The following is a 21,291-nucleotide window of genomic DNA, read 5'->3' as shown; positions in this document are numbered from 1 at the left end:
GTCCATTGCACTCCATCTGGGAGTATACACTGATGACCTCGTTAGGGATATTGGGAAGTCCCTGATGGACCTCAACTATCTGAAGAGAACGGGATTTATTGTAGTGGACAGACATCGGCAGGCCTATCTTTGTCAGAGGGATGAAGATCACTACCCACTTCCGGACGCGACGAACATATATGTGAACGGTCCCGAGTATACGGTGAACTGGAGCATGAATGCTGACTCCCACAGAGCTGTCAAGGCAGCCAATCCACCCATTCTCCCATGGCAGTCATATGACCCGAGTCCGTGGTATGGGGAGGACAACCTTCATGTGGAGCTCCCCGAGTACATGATTGGATTTGAGCTAGCGAAAAATGAAGAAGAAGAAGAAGATGATGATGATGATGATGATGATGATGATGAGGAGGAGGAGGTCCCCCGCCGTGATGAGGCCGGCACAAGCAAGCCGAGGAGAAGAGTTCAACAGGAGCGGGAGGACGAGGATATGAGTTCTCTCACCGAGAGAGTGGACCAGATGGAGGTTAGACAGGAGGAGTATTGGGCTCGGAATGAAGCACGTTGGGAGCAGCACGAGATAAATTGGAATCAATTCACTGATTTCAACAACACGCAATGGGCCAACCTAAATGCCCGGCTCGATGAGTGGCAACATCCACCCCCTCCGCCGCAATGAAGGTCCATGGGAGATCCACTCTCTTTCAAACTTATCATAGTTTTGCTTGGAATAAGTTTGGGGGGTGTCTAGTGGATTCCATCTTACCCCTCTCTCTCTCTCTCGTGCTTGATTTATGCATTTGATTGATGATCCTCCGGCCTGTACCCCTATTCTTTTGCATATACTTGATGATGACATTTGGGCATATAACTTTAACTTATGATTTTCTTTGATTTTGGATTTTGGGGAATGTTTTCCTTGTTTCACTTGTGTTTTTGTGTTTATGTTTCTTTTTACGAATGTTTTTCTTGTTTCTTTGTGTGTTGAATAATATCCCTTGGGTAGGATGATAGTAGGGTGAGAAAATTGAAGTTTGAACGAGTGTGAGACATGTTGGAGGAGTTGCCAATGATGATTGTGTGCAAAAATTTCGAAAACCTTGTTGATATGGCTAAGTAACATGTAATTTTTCATTTCAAATTGCCTAAATTGAATTGTATGGTGCCTTGTCTTTTACCAAAATGACCTTGTGAGAACTAATCATATATTGTTCCTAAATGTGTGTTTTATCTCAAGCATGCCATGTGTTTCTAGAACTTGCTCGATCTTCTTGAGTCTACATAGTGGTTATAGAGATAATGGAGGACGTTAGGGCATCCTTGTTAGCCAAATCTTACTTTTAACTGCTATTATGTTAATAATCCTTGTTAGTCCACTTTGAGTTTCTTGTGTGCCACTTTTGAAAATCAAAAGGAAATGGAAGTTTGAAAGAGGTTTTAGAAAACAAAAAGAAACAAGCTTGTTGAAGTAGAAAAGCAAAAGAAAAAGAAAGAAAGAATAGTGATGATACCATGCAAAGCATAGAGAAAAAAAAGGAGAAAAGAAAAAAAATGAAAGTGATAAATAGTGAATAATTGGCATTTGGTGAAAAGGGTGCTTTGAAGGTTGGAAAAGACAAAAGTGGAATGATAATAGATGGGAAGAGTCTAGGCAAAGCCTGGAACTAGCTATGATTGGGGAAGAAAGTTGGTAAAGTTGAACAAGTTAGATCTTGGGGATTAAATTCACTTTATCCAAAAATTACCTCACATATCCAAAGAGCCAACATTACAACCTATAGAGAAGACATTTCGGACCTTTGATCTTTAATCACCCCGTAGTAGAGGAGAGTGTAGATTTCGAGCAAGCCTATGGTAAACTATGCATGCCTTGATGATTTGAGAGTGATGTCATGAGCTTATATACACGTTGAGGGTGGGTGAAATTTTCAAATGCACATTGCATTTTCTCATTGTGATGACAATTTGGCAAGGTTGACTACATGATAGTAACTTGAAGCAACACTTTATATAATGTTTTACTTATCTACGAAACCATTGATACTTGTTGATTACTTTATTTCTATTGAGGCAATGATGACACTCCAAATCCTTGCCTGGGTTTGTTTTCTTATTTCTTTCTTCTTGTTTGAGGACAACCAAGTGTTTAAGTTTGGGGGAGTTGACAAACTCATAGTTTAGGATGGTTTTAGAGGTGATTAATCCATTTTTTGTTGAATTAAGGTGTTTATTATAGGTTTTCACTCTTTTAGTCATCAATTAGATGAAGTAATGAGTTTGTTGAAGTTTTGAAGTAAAAACAGGTTAAAACGGGCAAAACGGAGCGAACGGGCTGATTCCAGAGAGTTCGTTCGGTCGGGCGTTTTCCATCCGAAGAAACGCCCGCTAGTGCATTTGAGTGAATCATAGTTACCAGCGAGAAAGCCCGACCGGGCGTTTTGGCACTTGCGGATCGCCCGGTCGGGCGTTTTCGTCAGACTCATATTTTATCCATTTTTTCACTCCGAATATAAAAGGAGACTTCACACATTAGAGCCCTAACTCCCACACGACGATTCTGAGCAAGAAAGCATGGACTCCCCACCATAATTTCCACCATAGAGAGTTCTAGATTCTATTTTCTATCAATGTTTTCTTCCATTTGCTTTGTTTATCTTTTTGTTTCACCTTTGACTATGAGTAGCTAGATTTTCCTTAGGGATGTGGTGATGTTTGTATAGAATCCATGGGTTGATCCTTGATTTATGCTATCTATCTCTTGTGTTGGTTTTTGTTGGTTATTGAACTCTTATTATCCAATTGTGTAGCTAACAATTTGATATATCTTGTTCTAATTATTGACATTGAGAGATTGATGCGAAGCATATTTCCTATTCTTTACCCCGGTTTTTATGTTAATTGTAACTCACCGAGTCGTGCTTTGAGTGTAGTTTCGGGTGTTAGAAGCTGGAAGTTCGTCGGAAAGGCATAGCTGAGATTCCAGAGAGTTCGCCCGGTCGGGCGTTTTGAAGTTGCTAAACGCCCGGTCGGGCGTTTCCATTTGTGCATGCGGAGTCCAGAAAGTTCGCCCGGTCGGGCGTTCTGATTTCAACTAAACGCCCGGTCGGGCGTTTCCCGCGAAGCCATGCAGCAGCCTTTCGCCCGGTCGGGCCGGGCGATTCCCTCTTATAATTTCGCCCGGTTGGGCGTTTCGGAGCAGAACTGCAAATCGGCAGTTGGATGATTAAAAAGGAGAAAAATCAGATAGAGGGGGAGGTTTTTTTGAGCAGGAGATTAGAGAGAAAAACAGAGAGAAAGGAGGAGAGGAAGAAGAGAAGGAAGGCATTCCGACCATCTATTTCCAAATCCCGACTCCACTCGACGAGAGCATCACACCTATGGTTTTATTTCTACATTCTACTATGTGTATAGGCTAGGCTCTCTTCGTTGCTCCGAGTTGTAATCTAGGCTTGTGCATTTGTTTTAACACCTTGAATCGTATGTTCGATACCAACAATGTGTTTGATAATTAAAATGCTACGTTTTTGGCTAATGATGTAGTGTTGTTAAATCTTAACTATCGTCTCTTTAACATAGCTTAGGATTGATCGTTTGTTGGTATGCTATCGATTTAGAACTGTTCAGGGGATAAATTGATAGTGGATTAGGTAAGTAATTATAGTAGACGACGTTTGTTCCCGCGCATCTGCAGGAATTAAATGTCGTTGAAAGCTGGTTCATGGAACAAGTGTTCAGCTGACTGTGAACTATACGTCGTAGACATGTTCAGTGCACGCGATTAGGTTGATAATTTTAATCCCGTCGTATGGTTCGTTTTAATGGTGTGTAACAACGCAAGCTTAGAGAGCAACTTGGAGTGACTTGTCTTTCACGTGTTAAAAACCTCACTTTAGTAGCTTAAGTTAGTTAACCTTCTCAAAATCAAAACAAAATCTTTACATGCTTTGTGTCGTCTTATTAAGTGTAAGCAATCTCGCCTCCCTGTGGATCGACACTTGAAATACTACTACGATACTGTATTCTTGCAGTAGTGTAGTATTATTAGAGTTTAAATAATTGAACTTGATAATCTTTATACTTTGTTTGAGCACTCTAAAATACCGCATCAAGTTTTGGCGCCGTTGCCGGGGAGGCAATAGCTCGTTTATGCTTAATTGTTTTAGTTTTTATTTTGTTTTGTTTGATTTTTCTTTTTGAGTTTTATAGGTACATTGTTCGTGTTCTACGGTGTGATAGTCATCTACCACGTCCGGACTTGAAGACGAAGGAGTGTATTATTTTAGGTAATATTTAGCTAACTCTTAGTTTAGTTTAGGTAGTTTTGTTTGCACACTAGCACACACGATTTATAGGACTTACCCCGAAGTTGTCGAGAGGTCAGGGTACACCGCCTTTCGGATTACTCTGTTATCAAAGAAGGAAAGGGTCAGGAAGTTCAGCCGGGTTTGAAATTCAACAGGATTCGCCGAGTCCAATCAGAGATAACCCATTGTTTGAGTTGATGGCCGACAATAATAACAACAATGCTGTCCCACCACCTGGGGGAAGGTTCCCTGACACTCTTAGGTCGGGAGTCGACTTTCTAGGAGAATTCGCCTACGCGAATGACAACGTGAACATTCCTCCTCATTACATTAGCTTGGTGAACGGGGGAAATCTCTTCCATGGGCGAGACGATGAGGATCCAATGAGCCACCTCAACGCGTTCTACGAATTGACGAACTCTCATCGACCCCCGAATGTGGACCATCATTAGATTAAGAGGGCCTTATTCCCTTTCTCACTGAGGGATAAAGCACGGGCGTGGTATGATTCTATTCCGGGATACAACATAGCCACATTCCAAGAGTTGAAGATGTTGTTCCTCTTGGAATATAACTCTCCGATGAAGATTGAGAAGTTGAGAGAGGAGATCACTACCTTCCGACAGAAATATGATGAGTCTTTTGCGGAAACGTGGAAGAGGTTCACTGAATTGCTTAGGAAATGCCCGAGCCATGGTCTTGCTCCAGGGCATGAGCTACTCAAGTTCTACAAGGGACTCAATAATGAAGGCACGGGCTTGGTGACTGCAGGCTCTAATGGGAACTTGGACGACTTAACTCACGAGGAAGTGAGAGCCCTGTTCCAAAGGTTGGCGAACAACCAAAGGAATTGACATAATCCAAGAAGAGCGGCTGAGAAGGTAGGAGATACATTTGGTGCTACCAAAGATGCGGAAAGAGTGACAGCCATTGAGGCTCAATTGGCGGACATTAGTACCCAGATGTCTTCAATGACGAAAGCAGTGAAATCTCTTCAACTAACTCCTCAACCTCAAGCAATGACCGTTATGAAGTGTGGGTTGTGTCAAGGTGGACATCATACTGATCAATGTCCAAGTCTTCAAGGACCACCCGTCGAGGATGTGAACTATATTGGCAACAATCGCCAAGGGTTCAATCAAGGCAACCAATACAACAATCAGTAAAATTGGAGGCCTCAACAAACGGGATGGAATCACGCTGGTCCTAGCAACAACTCGGGTAATCAATGGAGGAACAATACTCAACCCCCGGGTTATGAGAAGAAGCCATCAGTCGAAAAGGAGAATGAGAGGATGAGAATCAAAAGGAGAATGAGAATTTCAAGGAAAGAACAATGGAAAAGTTTGGACAGATGGAGGCGACAATGAGGAATCTTGAGACTCAAATTGGGCAGCTTGCCACGGCATCACACACGAGGATTCCTAACACCATCCCGAGCAATACCATACCTAATCCGAGAGGCAATGAACAGTGTAAGGCAGTGGTCTTGAGAAGTGGTCGTGAGTTGGATTCGACACCAGCAATGGACGGCCAAGGTACTTCCGGCATCTCACACGCAGGGGCGGATGAGATGTTAGGCTTGCATTCCTCGCACGCAGGGGCGGACGAGGCATGTAAGGGAAGTCCCGCGTTGGTGCAGGGTGCCCAACATGGTCAAGAACAGGCTGCATCCGGCAGCAAGGAACACGGTGTAGAATCCGAGGTAAGTGAAAGGTTTTCAGTAGAAGAGAAAGGAAAGAAGAGTGTAGAGATGGAATGAAAGAGACAGATGATGACAAGTCCAGCACTAGATCCGAAAAGCAAATTCAACTTCCCCGATCACATTCCTCCTCCACCGTATCCATCCAAGAGGAAGAAGAGGGTCCCTAAAGAGAAAAGCTTTGAGTGGATGATGAACGTGATCCGTAAAGTGAATGTGGATGTATCATTGGTGGACCTCTTCACTAATTTCCCCAAGTTCTCCAAGTTCTTCAAGGACATGATGGCAAACAAGGAGAAACTTCAAGACGAGGGAATAGTGGCTTTGAGCATGAATTGCTCACAACTGATTTCAGGAATGATGCCAATGAAGAAGAGGGATCCGGGAAGTTGCGTGATTCCTTGTGAGATAGGCAATACAATTTTCACCAAATGTCTGTTGGATCAAGGATCGGGGATCTCGCTGATGGCGTTGAAAACGGCACGTGCCATTGGACTCGAGAACAGAATGGAGCCCATCGACATTGCTCTACAATTGGCTGATCACTCTATTGTGAAGCCCACTGGAATAGTAGAGGATGTCTTGGTCAAGGTTGATAAGTTCGTCATCCCTGTCGATTTCATAGTATTGGATATGCCCGAGGACAAAGAGGTACCAATTCTGTTTGGTAGACCGTTTCTTGCCACGGGGGACGTGTTGCTAGGAGCTAAGGACAACTCTGTCACATTTAGAATTAATGGTGAGCAAGTGACCATTAATGTGGAGAAAGTGATGAAGCATCCTAGTGATGCAAAAGCGTGCTTTAGAGTTGACGTCCTCGACAAGTGTATCTTTGATAAGATGCGTTGCTCGGCAAGTATAGAAGGAAGCGTATATGATAAGAGGAGCTTGGAAAGAGATTTTGGTTCGACAATTAAAGTTGATTTTGATTTTGATGGAAGTGAGGATGCTCAAATGGATCAACCAAGTCTCGAGAATGAATGTGTGGTGGATACTTTCGTGGCGGATGTGCAACCTTCAATCGAAATACCACCAAAGCTTGAATTGAAGCCACTCCCGACAAATCTGAAATACGCATTTCTTGGTGAGGATGAATCTTTACCGGTTGTGATATCGGCAATGTTGAATGATGAAGAAGAATTGAAGTTGATAGAGCTACTGAAGTCACACAAGAAAGTTCTGGGATGGTCCATTGCCGACATAAAAGGGATTAGCCCCGCAATTTGTATGCATAAAATTTTGATGGAAGATGGAGCTAAACCGGTAGGGGAGAGACAAAGAAGGTTGAACCCACTCATGCAAGAAGTGGTTGAAAAAGAGGTGAAGAAACTGTTGAAATTTGGGATGATCTATCCCATTTCCGATAGCGCGTGGGTAAGCCCGGTGCAATGTGTACCGAAGAAAGGGGGAATAACCGTGACCGTTAATGAAAAAAATGAAGTGTTAGCAACTCGATTGGTGAACTCATGGAGAGTTTGCATGGACTATAGGAAGTTGAACACGGCGACGAGAAAAGACCACTTTTCTTTGCCGTTCCTAGATCAGTTGCTCGATAGGATTGCGGGTTATTCCCACTATTGCTTCTTAGATGGATACTCGGGGTATAATCAGATTGCAATTGCCCCGGAAGATCAAGAAAAGACGATATTCACATGTCCTATTGGTACATATGCCTTCCGTCGGATGCCTTTTGGTTTATGCATTGCACCGGCTACATTTCAACGCTGCATGATGGCAATATTTTCCGACATGAATGAAGATATTATGGAGATCTTTATGGATAATTTCTCCGTCTTTGGATCCTCATTTGACTTGTGCTTAGAAAACTTGAGACGGGTCTTGCAAAGATGTGAAGAATCAAATCTCGTGCTTAATTGGGAAAAATGTCAATTCATGGTCAAAGAAGGCATAGTGTTGGGACACAAGGTGTCGGAGTTGGGATTGGAGATGGACAAGGCGAAAATCGATGTGATTTCGAAGTTACCTCCCCCGACGAATGTAAAGGGCATCCGTAGTTTCCTTGGTCATGCGGGATTCTACCGAAGATTCATAAAAGACTTTTCGAAGATTGCAAAGCCGCTTTGCAACTTGCTTGAAAAGGATGCCAAGTTCGTCTTTGATGGAAAATGCCTTGAGGCATTTGAGTTGTTGAAGAAAAAGCTAGTCGAAGCACCTATTATTATCACACCCGATTGGTCAAAGCCGTTTGAATTGATGTGTGATGCTTCGGACTATGCTGTGGGGGCCGTTCTAGGCCAAAGGAGAGACAAGGTCCTACACGCCGTCTACTACGCTAGCAAAGTACTCAATGAAGCTCAACTGAATTATACCACGACAGAGAAGGAAATGCTAGCAGTTGTGTATGCTTTCGAGAAGTTTCGTGCTTACTTACTTGGCACGAAAGTGGTAGTGTTTACGGACCATTCAGCTATCAAATATTTGATGCATAAGAAAGATGCAAAGCCTCGGTTGGTGAGGTGGATCCTCTTACTACAAGAGTTTGACGTGGAGATTAAAGACAAGAAGGGGACCGAGAACTTGGTAGCTGATCATTTGTCTCGGCTAGAGGGCTTGGAAGAAACGGAAGATGAAAGAAAGAAGAGGATCAATGAAAAATTTCCCGACGAGCAAGTGTTACAAGTGGAAGCTCGGGAAACATATGTGCCGTGGTTTGCCAATTTGGCGAACTACCTTGTCACGGGCATTATACCCGAAGGGTTGTCATCTAACCAAAAGAAGAAGTTTTTGAGTGACACTCGCACATATGTTTGGGAAGATCCGTTTCTCTTCCGCATTTGTAATGATGGAGTTATTCGAAGGTGCGTTGGAGAGCATGAGCACCTTCAGATTTTTTCTGCATACCATGATTCGTTGTATGGCGGCCACTTTGGAGCACGACGAACGGCTTTTAAAGTGCTTCAGTCCGGATTCTTTTGGCCATCGATCTTCAAGGATGCAAAAGCCTATGTAGAGAGATGTGACAGTTGCCAAAGAACCGGCAATATCTCGTGGAGAAATGAAATGCCGATGAATAATATTCACGAGGTAGAACTTTTCGATGTTTGGGGAATAGACTTCATGGGACCGTTTCCCAAGTCTAATGGGCAGCAATACATTCTCGTTGCTGTTGACTATGTTTCTAAGTGGGTAGAGGCAGTGGCCTCGACGACCAATGATGCTAAAGTGGTGTTGAAGTTTATCAAGAGTCACATCTTTAACCGCTTTGGGACACCACGAGCCATTATCAGTGATGGAGGAACTCATTTTTGCAATAAGTTATTTGAGAACCTCCTAGGTAAGTATGGTGTCCAACACAAGGTTGCTACCCCTTATCATCCCCAAACGAGTGGTCAAGTTGAAGTCTCCAATCGTGAGATAAAGCGGGTGCTTGAGAAAGTTGTAAGGCCGTCTCGGAAGGATTGGGCTCAAAAGTTAGATGATGCTTTGTGGGCATATCGAACGGCGTATAAGACTCCGATTGGAACTTCACCATACAAGTTGGTCTTTGGAAAGGCTTGACATTTGCCGGTAGAGCTTGAGCATAAAGCTTTTTGGGCTTTGCAAAAGCTTAATTTGGATTATGATGCTGCAGCCGAGAAAAGGGTGTGTGATATGAATGAAATGGACGAGTTTAGGCTTCATGCATACGAGAGTGTTGATCTCTACAAAGAGCGTGCTAAGAGGGTACATGATGCAGCCATTAAGCCTTGTCAATTCCATGAGGGACAACGGGTCCTTTTGTACAACTCTCGGCTTAAACTGTTTCCGGGCAAGCTCAAGTCAAGATGGTGGGGGCCTTATGTGGTGCACAAGGTATACCCCTATGGTGCTGTGGATGTTCAGGATGAGAAGAATGGGAGCATTTGGAAGGTGAATGGCCAACGCTTGAAGGCCTATGTTGGAATTGAAGGTGGCATGGAGACAGAAGAGGTGGTTACACTAGAGAATCCGAAAGTGTAGACCAAGGATGAAGGAGGTCGAGCCAACGACTATAAACAAAGGCACTGATTGGGAGGCAACCCAAGTTTTTATGTTTTTATTTTTGGTTTCATATGTTGGAGGTTTTGTTTGCTCAATTCTTTCCTCTAACATTTATTTTGAATTGAGTGTTTCTTTTAATAGTTTTTGTTCTTTTTGTAGGAGCATGATAGAGTTTGGATTGGAGCTTACGAGGAAGCACACCCGCAGAAGATTTTTACACCCACCCACCCACCCGAATGCACTATGGATGTCATGCCAAGTTTGGGGGAGTACTCTGTCCCTTTACTTTTTATGTTCTTCTTTGCATGCATTGAGGACAATGACGCATTCAAGTTTGGGGGGGTTGTTTGAAGTTGAATGATTTTTATGCATGATGCATGTTTTTGGGTGTATTGTTTGCTAAACTGTTGTGAATCATGTAATTGACGGATGCATGCTAGATCTTCGGCTTTCTGGTTGGGAATTCTTGCTTGATTTTTCTTGATCTTTGAACTAGGATGAATGGAATTTGTGCAGGATTTATTTGAAAGAGCATGTTGTGATTACATCCGATTTCTTGAGTTGAGGAGAGTATGAAAATCGCATGACTTGTGGAAATTATCTTGGATTGATTTGTTTTATCGAGTGAAGTGCTTGCGTTCGTTTGGGTTAACGATTTGGGAGGATAAGGCACTAGGATGAACTCTATGGCCAAATGATCACATGCCTAGTCCATCAAATGATCCCCTAGATGCCACATTGAGCTTAATTCCCTATTCTTTGTGTAAACACTTAGCCAAACACTTAGCTACTTAAATAAGCCTAATTTTAGCCTCATCAATAGACCTTGCTACTATTTGGGTGCTAAAGACAAGTTGAGCTTTGTGTTTTGAGTTGTGAGTGTGAGGTGGTGGATTGTAAAGAATAGACTCTTCTAGACTTGATAGAAGGTGAAAAGAATGAAGTTCTAAAAAAAAAAAACAAGAAAAAGACGACCTCCAAATTCACAAAAGTCGAGGTCTTTACAAAAACAGAAAAAAAAAATAAGTTGATGAAATAAAGATAGAGCTTCTATGTTTGTTTGTGTAATCTCGTCTGGAATAGATCTCAAGTTTGGGGGGTATTTGTTTGGTTGTAATTTTTCATTGGTTAATCTTTGGAAGGAAGTTGTAGGAGGGAAGATTTTGGCACTCAAATGTGTAGCCTTTGAGCTCACTATCCATATTGATCCTACCTCGTCCCTAGCCCCATTACAACCTTGAACGAAGACCTTGGACCTAATCGTTGATACTTGTGGATGTATCTTAGTAGCTTGGTAGAGTAAAGAAGTTTGGTTTGAAATCCGTGAGTCTATGTGATTAGTAATGCTTAATGAGTCAATGATGATGGTTTGAGTTGTTTGATCGCATGCTTGGACTTATTTTGAAGTGCACCTTAACTTGACGTTCTAGGGGGATGAGTGATTGTTCTTGAGAGTGGGAAATCTTGATTGAAAATGTTGGGGGTTCAGATTTTGTTACTCACGTCCCTATTTGATTCTTTGTGTTGAAAATTTCTTTGCGGGGTAGACTTGTGTTGAGTTTTTGTGCTGAAAATAGACCTTGCTCGGGGCGAGCAAGAGTTCAAGTTTGGGGGTATTTGATGCGAAGCATATTTCCTATTCTTTACCCCGGTTTTTATGTTAATTGTAACTCACCGAGTCGTGCTTTGAGTGTAGTTTCGGGTGTTAGAAGCTGGAAGTTCGTCGGAAAGACATAGCTGAGATTCCAGAGAGTTCGCCCGGTCGGGCGTTTTGAAGTTGCTAAACGCCCGGTCGGGCGTTTCCATTTGTGCATGCGGAGTCTAGAAAGTTCGCCCGGTCGGGCGTTTTGATTTCAACTAAACGCCCGGTCGGGCGTTTTGATTTCAACTAAACGCCCGGTCGGGCGTTTCCCGCGAAGCCATGCAGCAGCCTTTCGCCCGGTCGGGCGATTCCCTCTTATAATTTCGCCCGGTCGGGCGTTTCGGAGCAGAACTGCAAATCGGCAGTTGGATGATTAAAAAGGAGAAAAATCAGATAGAGGGGGAGGTTTTTTTGAGCATGAGATTAGAGAGAAAAACAGAGAGAAATGAGGAGAGGAAGAAGAGAAGGAAGGCATTCCGACCGTTATTCCGACCATCTATTTCCAAATCCCGACTCCACTCGACGAGAGCATCACACCTATGGTTTTATTTCTACATTCTACTATGTGTATAGGCTAGGCTCTCTTCGTTGCTCCGAGTTGTAATCTAGGCTTGTGCATTTGTTTTAACACCTTGAATCGTATGTTCGATACCAACAATGTGTTTGATAATTAAAATGCTACGTTTTTGGCTAATGATGTAGTGTTGTTAAATCTTAACTATCGTCTCTTTAACATAGCTTAGGATTGATCGTTTGTTGGTATGCTATCGATTTAGAACTGTTCAGGGGATAAATTGATAGTGGATTAGGTAAGTAATTATAGTAGACGACGTTTGTTCCCGCGCATCTGCAGGAATTAAATGTCGTTGAAAGCTGGTTCATGGAACAAGTGTTCAGCTGACTGTGAACTATACGTCGTAGACATGTTCAGTGCACGCGATTAGGTTGATAATTTTAATCCCGTCGTATGGTTCGTTGTAATGGTGTGTAACAACGCAAGCTTAGAGAGCAACTTGGAGTGACTTGTCTTTCACGTGTTAAAAACCTCACTTTAGTAGCTTAAGTTAGTTAACCTTCTCAAAATCAAAACAAAATCTTTACATGCTTTGTGTCGTCTTATTAAGTGTAAGCAATCTCGCCTCCCTATGGATCGACACTTGAAATACTACTACGATACTGTATTCTTGCAGTAGTGTAGTATTATTAGAGTTTAAATAATTGAACTTGATAATCTTTATACTTTGTTTGAGCACTCTAAAATACCGCATCAGAGATGCATGATTAGAATGGTTAGGCAATCAACAACTACGTTCGTTACATGTGATTGAGAGATGCATGAGCTAGAGAGAGGACGTTGGTCTGTTGTTCTTGGGAGTTAATCTTGAATTATATGGAGGAGACTCCTACACTAGTGATTAATCAACGAGTTAGATGCACCCGAGAGGGAGTCTAACCAATTAACCCGACCTTCCTAGCCACACATGAGAACTAATAGATGAGCATGATCCCTAGGTGAAACCCGTGATCCATACTAACGGATCCATATCCCTACCTTTCCAAATTTGTGTGAAAAACCATCCTTTGTTTGTCTTGCTTAGTTCTTTGTCTTTACTTGATTAATTGTTCTTTGATCTTAGTTATAGAAAAGTAAAAACCACTTTTAGTAGTTTAAATAGTGTTCAAAGTTGCATCTTATTACTCAAACCGGCTTTTAGTCTTCGAGGATCGATAATTTTAGCTTGTCATATGCTACTTAGCCCATACACTTGTGGGTGACGCTTTTAATTGCAAAATTAGCATGAGTCATGTACCCCTTTTCCCCAAAACTCACACCCAATGACACTCGGGGGGCTTAGAAATTTGGTGGCTAGGATACTCTCCCTCACTTGCTCTCAACGATGATAATCCACAAGTGTAGCACAATTCACAAACAAGATATGCAACTAGGCAAGTAATTACTAGTTATAGAAGCCAAAAGATAAGTGAAAGTAAGGTGCTAGGCCAATGGGACAAATCAACAAACACTTTGTGTGCACAATTTCACCCAACAACAATAGAACAATTAATGTAATTTCGGCCTACAAATTTGTAACAATCAATTTGACATACCCAACAATACATATGTCAATTTATAGCTAAAGCCCATGGATATTTTTTGAAGCGTCTTTTTTTTCTTTTCTTTTTTTTTGATAATTTTCTAACAATTACAAGAACAAGAACCAATGGCTCTTGATACCAAATAATATGAATCTTAAGGATTCAAGACACATATTTTTGCCCCAGACTTGCTCTTGTAAATATTTCAACAACCCAAACAAACCCAACAAGAAATAAAACAATAAAAATGGTTGAAATAGAGAAGATGAAGGTGATATTATTTAGATAGATGCTTGGAACCTTTGGACCTTCTACAAAATAATAAAGACAACCCAAGACAACTTTTACCAAAGCAAAAATCTAATGGTTCCACAAAACTAGCAACACAAGAACTAGAATTGCATACCTTAACATTTAATCAAAGCCCGACAATAGATTGAAATGCAACCACAAGGGATTTTGGATAAACCTTCAAAGATGAAGGGGTGCTCAAATTTGAGTCTTTGTTCTTACAATATCATTCAAAAACTGCCTTTGAATAAATCCTAGCAAGAGTATTTATACTATGAGTGAAAAAGAAGCAAAATAAAATAATTCTTGGTCAAAAAGTCACATCTCGGACAAAAAAGAAGCAAAAAGTCACATCTTGGTCAAAACAATTCTTTTGCATGAGGAATAATGCCCGCCCGCGCGTTTCTTTCTGCATTGTGTGGCTCTTAAAATGACCATAACTTCCTCATCCGGACTCCGATTGAGGCATGCAAGATAATCGCGCGAAGCTCTTTTGACGATGAAGACAATGGTGTTCTGAGGAGAGATTTGGACTTTATATTCATAGGAAAATTCTAATTTGAATCAGACATCCACATTCGGCTTGGCTCCTTGTCATGTCTCCACCCTCTTCTCGGACCCCAATCAACCCATGGAACTCGACATCTTTGTATTCTATGATTGTGAATACCCAGATTCACATCAGTGAGGGGGCGTGTTAAAACTCTTAAATCTTGTTCCACATCGACTTGGTGATGATCCTAGCTCCTCTATATAACTGTGGATAACCCTTCTTCTTATATAGCCTGTTAAGGGATGAGTGACTCATTTCTAATAGGATTCAACAACGTCCAACCCCACCATCGTCCTCGCGGTGAATTATTGTTGCTCGCTGATGTGAAGAGCTACAACTCTTCACTGCACTCTCGTTTGTCTTTTAAATTTATCTATTTTCCTTAATTTCAAATCGCTCGCCTGCCGAGAGATAGTGTTGGAAATTTGATTTTCCATTCTTGCTCTTTTATCTCTCAATTTCTTGTCACTACAAAAAACTCACTAATTAGTGACAGATAATTCCGTCACTAATTAGCAAAATTTAGGCACTTAACATGATTAGTGGCAGAATGAGTATTGGCAGATCCGTCATTAAAAAATTATCATTGTAAAACTTTAGTGACGAATTTGTCTGTAACTAAAGTTACTAATCCACCCTATGACGGAAAACATAAATAGTAAGTTAGTATTATTGAAAAATATGTCACTAATTAGTGACTGACGGTTTTCAGGCATTTTATTTGTCACTGATTCTTGAGCTGCCGCTGCCACTATTCCGTCAGGCGTTTTTTTTTGTAGTGTGTTTTGCTGATTTGTCTTTCATACAAAAGGGATGAATGAACCGAACCGTATTGGGGTGAGAAGGTGGATATACATATATAAGCCGTCGTCAATTTTGCTTGTTTGTTGAGATTCGGCAAAACTGATTTTCCGCTTTCTCGGGATGGTGGAAGACTGACTTTAGATCATGGTAAAAATCACGGTTTCATTGAAATTGAATGATGTGTGATTGAGGAAGACATGTACAATTATTTATATACGATCTGAATTATGTTCCATGTTTTCAGTGTGTACAGATTTTTTGGGAACAGATTTGTGAAAAGCACACGACTAGAATAGGAGAATCAATTGGGCTGATTTGCAGAAATAATGAAGTTGAATTGGGGCTCAAAATAATTAATGGGCTTAATCAAGAAAAATAATTGGGATTCTAAAAGAATAAAAACAATAGGCCCCAAAGTGTATATTATTTTCCTTCTACCGATTAAAGGAAACAAAGGCAAAAGTCGACTTAAATATTTGACGTTCGTTCGGGAATATTTAAAAAATGATTGGAAAAGTTATATGTTGGTAATTGATCTAACAACACAAGATTTATCAAGCGTAATATCAAAATTCTCATGATTAAATATTTTACATTCTACAAACACAATTAATTTTTATCCTTATTTATTAAATTAATTGTATGTTCATTTAACTAGCTGATCTAGCTCGAAACCTGAATGTTTAGAGTTATGATTGAAAATTTCTAACTCAATATAATTACAATCCGATTAACCTGAAACCTAAGCAGGGTTAACCCAAAACTCGCTAGACTGACCCTATTGGAATCCATATTTATTACTCTCCTCATCCTTATACAAGTGTTTGGTTTCTTCTAAGCATTAGATTTAAGAAAATGATATTTATTAAGTTAAGTGAAAATATTAACATAAGAGAGAAGATGAGAATAAAGTAAAAGAAAATAAATATATTTTTTTGCTAAAGTAGAAATCAATCATTTATGACGGAATAACTGAAAAGGGGAAATCAATCACTTGTAATGAAAAAAAAATTGTCACTTCTAAGAGATGAATGGAGTACCATTATTGCATGTAATTAGGGCTGGAGAAAAATATCGAAAAAATGATATATCGCTCGTATCGTATTGAAAAATATCGAAAATTATCGAATTTTCGGTATATCGTAATTTCGTATCGAAAATTTTCGATACGATACGGTATCGTATCGTAAGTTTTCGATACGATAACGATATGAATTTCCTTATATCGCGATATATCGTTTTATATCGAATATACGGCATATATCAATATTTTTGGTATATCGAATTATATTGAAAATCAATACATATTGAATTATCGATATATACCGGATATATCGAAATATAATGAAATTCAATATATTTTTGAATTAATTTTTGTGTTATTTTTCAGTTTCGAAATTATATTTTTTGATATACAAGTATTTGAAACGGTACGATATTTCGGTATATCGTATCGATCTTTGATATATCGTTCTGAACGATATATTGAATTTCGGTACGATATATCGAAATATCGATACGATAATGATATTGATATTATCCATATCGAAAGTTCGATATATCGAAACATTTGATACGATAACTATATGAAATTCTTTCATATCGATATTTTCGATACGATACACGATACAACGTTTTCGATACGATATATCGTATCGACCCACCCCTATATGTAATAGTTAATATTCTTATCCTGCCCGCATGGACAGCACAATTAATTACAAAGGAGTAGAGTTGCAACAAATCTTCTTATCCTCTGCACAGTGTATAATATGGGTAATTGTAAATTGATCTACTCCTGTTGTATACATGTGTCTTCGTCCTGAAATAAAAGTTCACTTTGATTTTGTTTTTATTGAAGTAAGCCCTACGAGTACTACATTAATTCCATTTCAATCCCATTTTGATATATAATTAATACTTCATCCATCACTTAGAAATAGATCATATTTTCTATTTCGTCCATCCCATACAAATAGTCCATATCCATTAACCGATCCCACCATCCACTAGTTTCAACTAATTTTTTTTCTTCTATCTTACTTTACTAAATAAACATTAAAACTCATGCTAACCCCAAATGGTCTATTTCTAAGGTATGGAGGGAGTATATAAAAGTGAAACCCAATTCCATAAACATTTTCCACTGTGCTACTTTATATAGTATTTATTAAGAGTGGAATGGAGTGAAGTATCTAATAAGATTAAAGAAATTTTAAAAGTTCGGCATGAACAAGTTAAAAAGAGTGCAGACATATTTAGGGTATAGCTGGGGTGCAGACAAGTTAAGTAGGCGAAGAAGAAAGAGATTGATTGGTTTGACTTGACGGTAAAGCCTATAAATTAATTAGAGTAGATAGATGGTATGTAGCTGAGCATCTACTATGAATCTTATTGAGCGCGGAAGAGGTGATTTGATTCAGTCCACAGATTCGAAAACAGCCATGGTAAGTAACCTATCTTCACACACTGCTATATATAAGTAGCTAGCATTGTTCCTCTTCTCCACATCAAAAAACATTCATATTAACTCAACAGAGCGATGAAGGGTAGTATTGGTGCGGCCTTGTTTGTGATGGTGGTGGTGCATGCGGGCGCGGAATGCGACCCGGTTCAGCTGTTTCCGTGCCTCGGGGCAATGTCGTCGGGGCAGTGAGAAGTTTATGATCTGAATATGATTGAATCAAAGAGAAGAACAATCGTGTGTTTATTATTGATTGAACAAAAAGTGAGATTACAAAGAGAGCTATGCGTTTATATACTAAGCGCGAGAGCTAAAAGCTTAAGCTAACCAAACACAAAATATCTGATGCCAACAAGGATAACTAACAATCTAACTAAACTAGCCGTTGAGCTAAGATAGCCGTTGGCTAGAGTCTCGAAGCTTCCTTCTCTTCCACGATCTTACGTCTGCATGGTTGAAGCATGGCTCGCATATGTGCTGCTGTACGTATATGATCTAATAGCCCCCCTCAAGATGGACTATACACAGTTGTGAAATCCATCTTGGATAAAAGCGTGTGAAAAGGTGTCGTAGATAAGGGCTTAGTGAATATATCGGCAAGTTGAAGGTTGTTGTTAACATGGATAGGTTTAATAACACCTTCAAGTAATTTTTCTTGGACCGTATGGCAATCGATCTCGATATGTTTCGTGCGCTCATGAAACACAGGGTTTGAACTGATAAAAACCGCGGCTTGGTTGTCACATTATAGTGGAACCGGTTGCTTGATCTGTACACCAAAATCCTTGAGTAAAGCCAAGATCCAAACAACCTCACAGCAAGCCAAAGCCATTGCTCTATATTCGGACTCGGCAGAGGATCTAGAGACCGTATGCTGCTTTTTAGAACGCCAAGATATAAGAGAACTACCAAGAAATAAGCAAAAACCTGAGATACTTCGTCTTGTATCTGGGCAAGCAGCCCAATCAGCATCTGAAAAAATGCTTAAGGTTGGAGCTGCTTGTGTTGAGTAGAAAAGACCATGTCCCAGAGTACGTTTCAAGTATCTAAGAACTTTTTCAGCAGCGAGCATATATCCAGTGCAAGGTTTAGCCAAGAATTGGCTGAGTTTATTAACTGCAAAGGTAATATCAGGTCGGGTTATGCAGAGATAAACCAAACGGCCAATCAGTCTTCTATAGGCTGTGGGATCAGGAAGAAGATCTCCTTCATCTTGCTGCAGAGTCTTAGAAGAATCCATGGGAATATTAGATGGTTTACAGCCAAGGAGCCCAGCATCAGTCACTAAGTCGAGGGCATACTTGTGTTGTGATATGAATATTCCACTGGGATTTCTAGCAATTTCAATCCCAAGAAAATACTTAGGAGATCCCAAATCCTTATATTTAAAGTGATTAGTAAGGAACTCCTTGAAGCTTGTAATTTGTGCATCATCACTTGAGGCCACAAGTATGTCATCTACATAGATGACTATCCCAAAGAATGATCCATCAGTAGAGTGTTTATAAAAGTAGGAATGGTCTGATGCAGATTGGGACAAGCCAAAACCAGCCAAAACCTGTGAGAATTTCAAATACCATTGCCTTGAAGCTTGTTTAAGCCCATAGAGAGATTTTCTGAGCTTGCAAACAAGCTGTCCAGAACCTGCTGTAGCCTTTACATCTTCTGGAATGATTAAACCTGGTGGTAATGCCATATATATTTCTTCATCTAGTTCACCATATAAAAAAGCATTGTTAATATCAAGATGTGCAAGCTTCCAACCATGTATAGCCGCAAGAGCAAGAACTATTTTCACGGTAGTAAGCTTTGCAACAGGTGAAAAGGTGTCATGGAAGTCCACTCCAGCTTGTTGTGTAAAGCCCTTAGCAACCAAGCGAGCTTTGTACCTCTCTACTGAAGCATCTGCCTTAAACTTGATTTTAAACACCCATTTACAAGAAATGGGAATTTTTTCTGGAGGCAGCACTGTAATCAACCATGTGTTAGTCCTTATCAGAGCTTGTAACTCTTCTTGCGCAGCCAATACCCACTCGGGGTGTTGAGCAGCTTGTTTGTAGGAGGTAGGTTCAGTAAGATTGGAAAGAAGAGTGATGAACTTGAGATAAGGCTGGGAGATTTTGGCAAGAGAGAAATATGAGGAGATGGGATACTTTGAGGAGGAAACTACTGAATTACATATGTAATCAGTGAGGTGTGCTGGGGTTTTGATGACTCTTCCTGAAGTGGAACGAAGTGTTGGTGTAGAAGATGGAGCATTGACATTCTCGGGTAAAAGAGAGTCTGACTGAGGCTGAGATTGATGAATATTTTGCTGTGCCAGAAAAGGTATAGAACAGTTGGTATTTTGGAGAGGTTGAGGGTCTGATATTTCATGAAGAGAGTCTGGGAATTTGGCTGGAATTTGCTGAGAAAAAGGAAATTCTCCCTCATGAAAAACAACATTTCGGCTGATGAAGATGTTGTGATTTTCTAAATCCATCACTTTATAGCCTTTGTATCCAGATGGATAGCCAATAAAGATACATTTTGTGGCTCTTGGTGAGAACTTATCTCTGCCTTTCTCCAATGTTGAGGCAAAACAAAGACATCCAAACACTCTTAGGTTTGAGTATGATGGGGATTTGTCAAACAAGAGTTGGAAAGGTGTCAATTTATTGGGTAAGACAAACGGTGGAAGTCTGTTTATAAGGAATGATGCTGTTAAAATGCACTCTCCCCAGAATTCAACAGGTAAGTGTGACTGAAATAATAGACTTCTAGCAACATTCAAAAGATGTTGGTGTTTTCTTTCCACTCTTGAGTTTTGTTGTGGAGTTTCAACACATGAGTGTTGGGATATTGTTCCATATGTGGAAAGCAAAGAAGATAAATTGAATTCAGGTGCATTATCAGACCTTAACACCTTTATCTTCTTAGAAAACTGAGTTTGGATGGTAGAAAAGAAGTTTGACATTATGTTTGGGACTTCAGATTTCTGAGTGAATAGGAAAGTCCAAACAAAACGAGAGTGATCATCAACAATAGTGAGGAAGTATTTGAATCCATTGTGTGTAGGAGTATGAAAAGGCCACCATACATCACAATGGATCAAATCAAAGATGGCTGAGGATTTGTTTGTGGAGTCAGGAAAAACTGGTTTTCTTTGTTTAGCTAATGGACAAATATGACATGAAGAAGTTTGAGAATTAGAAGCAGATAAAAGTCCAGACAGAAGCTTGAGTTTATTTAAGGAAGGATGTCCCAACCGTTGGTGCCATACATCCAAACTAACAACAGAGTTTACAGAAATAGTTGGATCAGAAACATCAATATGTGTGGAATTCTGAGAAGTACTTGAAATACTGGTTGATGATTGAGGTAAGTCAAGAATGTAGAGGTTTCCAACACGTTTACCCTTCCCAATCATGATCCCCCGTGTAGCTTCCTGAATTTGGAAATGATTATGAGTGA

General features: G+C 40.2%; 1 non-coding gene across 1 annotated transcript; it reads right to left on the bottom strand.

Annotated features, from left to right (window-relative positions):
* Positions 1 to 4,897: 4,897 nt before the first annotated feature.
* On the bottom strand, positions 4,898 to 5,004 carry LOC121766222. Its single transcript, XR_006042951.1, has one exon. It is a non-coding gene; the product is annotated as a small nucleolar RNA R71 (small nucleolar RNA).
* Positions 5,005 to 21,291: the final 16,287 nt, after the last annotated feature.

This window comes from Salvia splendens, chromosome 14 (genome assembly GCF_004379255.2).
Source record: "Salvia splendens isolate huo1 chromosome 14, SspV2, whole genome shotgun sequence".
In the NCBI taxonomy this organism is placed as follows: Eukaryota; Viridiplantae; Streptophyta; class Magnoliopsida; order Lamiales; family Lamiaceae; genus Salvia; species Salvia splendens.
The sequence above is the reverse complement of the archived record's forward strand: the minus strand, read 5'-3'. Positions and strand labels throughout refer to the sequence as shown.